Source organism: Tupaia chinensis, unplaced genomic scaffold (assembly GCF_000334495.1).
Source record: "Tupaia chinensis unplaced genomic scaffold, TupChi_1.0 Scaffold000395_1, whole genome shotgun sequence".
Taxonomy (NCBI): domain Eukaryota; kingdom Metazoa; phylum Chordata; class Mammalia; order Scandentia; family Tupaiidae; genus Tupaia; species Tupaia belangeri.
Window position 1 is genome coordinate 1302450 of NW_006159897.1, and position 3739 is coordinate 1306188.

A 3739-nucleotide genomic window follows, 5' to 3' on the forward strand; every position below is an offset into this window, starting at 1 on the left:
GTTTGATGGTATCTAGTATTTCTCGTATATTATTGTCAAATTTTTGGATAATTTTCTCAGTCTTTGTAGTGGATATTTCTAGGCCAGGAATTTTCTCTTCTACATCTGAGATTCTATTTTCTGTATGGTTTAGTCTGCTTTTAATACTTTCAAGAGAGATTTTTGACTTCCTATATTATAGTCTTCATTGCTAACAGTTCCATTTGATTCTTTTGTAAAGTGTGTAATTCCTCTTTTAGATCTTGCAAGAATTCCCTCACTTCCCAGAACTCATCACCTCTTTTCTCCCTATTCTTCTGCAGTTCATTGTCTCTCTTCTCTTCCATCTCTGTTAGCTTTGCCATTATGAATGTTCTAAATTCTTTATCAGACATTTCCATGATTTCCATTGAACTGTCTGTGGATGAAGAGGAGTTATTCTTTTCCCTTAGAGGAGAGGTATTTTCTTACTTTCCCATATTTCTTGTGGTCTTGCGGTGATTTCTAGTCATCTGACGGAAAGTGTGTTTCTTCCCAAACTTGAAGTTCAATTAGTTCTCAGGAGCCATGAACATGTCTTCTGAGGCCTGCTCCCTCACCTCACCACTGGATTTGTGGGCTGGAGCCTGAATTATCAGTAGAAAGTCTTCATTTCTTTATTCCCTGAACTCACTAGTTCTCAGGAGCCATGTACATGTCTTCTGAAGCCTGCTCCCTTGCTTCTCCTGGATTCGGCAAAAGCACTTCTTAATCCTGACATTATCTTGTAAAGCAATGTTAATTGAGTGAGATTAATGATCATTTATTTATTCATCAGATCAATAGTAATAGAGGAGTTTTTCTTCTTTATTTTCTTTTTTACTAATATTTAATCATTGTATATCTTTACAGCATACAAGATGAATTTTCCCAGCAGAAAAACATTGTATAGAAGTCAAGTTAAAGATATTTTCATACACATTGTCATCAACAGATAATTTTCCATTTTTGTGTCTTACCCTTTAGAACTCTCAAACATGTTAGTGTCATTATTATCTATTTTTTTCCTTTTGAAACCTATGTCTCTTTTTTCCACTAGTTCAGCTACATTTGGTGTTTGTTTTGATTCCATTATTTCCTTATTTTCCCATAAAGTGTATATGAAGATTTCTGATCACTGGTAAATTACATCAAAAGAAATTCTCTAGTTTGGAAGATGGCATACTGCAGTATTTTCTCATCGTCTTTAGATATTGTATTGAAGTTGACATTGTTTACAAACACAGCAATTTATTCACCTCTGTTAAATAAAATTAATAGGAGGCCATTGGTTTGGGCTAAGTGCTTCTAGTAGGCCTAAGTGACCAAACCAAAATGGAGTCACTTCCACATCACCACATTGAAACTAAGATGATTATCTGACTTTGTGAGTAGTGAGGAGAGAGAAAGAAAGAGTCAACTTCTCAAAAAGGTTTGTTTCAATTAGCAAGATAATAAAATTTTCTCTACTTTTAATTCTTACCAAACTAAAATTTTTAAAAATACCCTGTAGTAATGTGATATACACCAGTCAGTTCCTCCCCTCCTCCCCCCGGTCTGTTTCCCTGTTCCTGATGCACAATTTTGAAATGCCCAGTCTTCTTTTTGTTGTTTGTTTCTGGTTTCTTCAGCCTTTCTCTATATGTAAAACCAATTTCTTTTGCTCCAGTCATTGGAACACCTAGAGTATTTTATAGAATAAAGTATTATCAAATTAAGCCAGTTAAGATATTTAAATTTGTTTTAGTTTTGTTTTGATAATTTAAATTTCAGAGTTGGGATCAATGCAATAGTTTCATGTATAACCTCAATAATTTCTTGCTTGAGTAACATCACAAAGATGGCAGAGCCAGAGCAAAAGATTTCTTTGTTTCCAGAAAATCTCCTGAAAAAGAGAAAGGCTTATTAAGCCCTAAAAACCACCCAAGCAAAGCAACATTTGGCAAGGAAAAAGCAAAGGAAAGAAAAAGGGCCTAGAGTTAAGCAACTGGAGTCATTCTTACATGATTCCTGGTGGCAACAGTGTGACATGGTATAGACTAGAAGTGAAGGCTCACTCCTTGGAAGTGCCAGAAAAACATCAATTGGCCTTTGTTGTATGCATCAGAAAGACTGATGGGGTGAGTGTGGTGTGGAAGACCACTGCAAGACTATCTTTGAAGAAAATTTTCAGTGGTGTTTTTGTCAAAGTCACTCTTCAAAGCCTAAAAACAAGGCGGATAGTGGGACCTTATGTGACCTGGGGATTTCCAAATATGAAATCTGTCCAAGAACTCATTTTGAAACATGGGCAAGCCAAGGTCAAGAATAACACCATCACTCTGACAGACAATACAGTGATTGAAGAGCATCTAGGGAGTTTGGCCTCATTTGTTTAGAAGACCTCATTTATGAAACTGGCTTCCCAGGAAAGTATTTCCAGGATATCTCATGTTTCTTGTGCCCTTTCCACCTTTTGGTGGGCCATCACACCACCAAGAATAAAGTAGGCTTCCTCAAGGAGATGGGGTCACCTGGCTACTGGGTGCATGCATCAATTAGTTCATCTGCCAGCTGCACTAGACCCAGAATATCTGAAAGCACAGTGCATTGGAAGTGTATGTTTTTGTTTTTTGAATTGTTAACAAGTTTCTTCAGAGAAGATTGTTGTAAGCTCCAACCTCAGAAACTGGAAAGGAATAGTAACTAAATAGAGTGGTTTATGCTCATGACAGGCACCCTTCATCACAGCCCAGATGCAAAGAAAAATTCCAGTATTTTCCACATTAGCCTGGCCTTCTCTGAAATCAGTACATGCCGTAGAGGAAGGATCCCTGCTTCATTGTACTATCCTGGGCTTTAATGTTGGTGAATGAACAACCCAAACATGTATAAGGCTCCCCAAGATTATTGCAGGAGTGAACCTACCCAGGGGCATATTTGAAACTGGGGATTTCCATTCTTTGTTATGATCAAATAATATTCCATTGTGTGGATATACTACAGTTTGTGTATCCATTATCCATCAATGGGTACCTGGGATTCTTCCACCTTTTGCTAATGTGAATAGTGCTGCTTTAAACATGAGTGTACAAATATTTGTTTGAGGGCCTGCTTTCAGTTCTTTTGGTTATATGCCCAGAAGTAGAATTGTTATGTTTGTTTTATGCTGTGGAACTGCAATACCATTTCCCTCCACAGTTGTGTCTTTTTACATTCCTGCCAACAAAGCACAAGGGTTATAACTTCTCTACAACCTCACCAATATTTGTAATATTCAAGGTTTTTGTTTTGTTTTGTTTTTAAAAATAGTCTACCCAATGAGTGTGAAGTGATATTCATTGTGGGTTTTTTTTTTTTCAGTCATTCACATTTTTTTTTTCCATTTCTTTTTCTTTTATACATTCAATCACATTATTATTTGCTTACAAAATGGATATTTCAACAGGTGAACATTTGGTTTTGATTTGTAGTTCTCTAATGGTTAATGATATTGAGCACCTTTTTATGTACTTTTTGGTCAGTTACATGTTTTCTCTGGAGAAATGCCTGTTAAAGTCCTTTGCCTGTTTTTAAGTTGGGTTGTTTGCTTTGTTGTTACTGAGCTTCTGGCATTCTTTGTATATTCTGAATATTAATTATTTATTAAGCATAGACTTTTCAAATAAAAAAAATTCAGTTGAGAAGAAGCACCAAAACAAATGCTCAGCTGGCTCTCCCATGGCTCTCCCATGTCCAACTTTTTGACAGCTTTGAGAGCTTT

At 36.2% G+C, this 3739-nt stretch overlaps 1 pseudogene; it reads left to right on the forward strand.

The window, feature by feature from the left end:
* Positions 1–1837: 1837 nt before the first annotated feature.
* LOC102497696 (60S ribosomal protein L7-like 1 pseudogene) lies at positions 1838–2686 on the forward strand (annotated as a pseudogene).
* The last annotated feature ends 1053 nt before the right edge of the window (positions 2687–3739 follow it).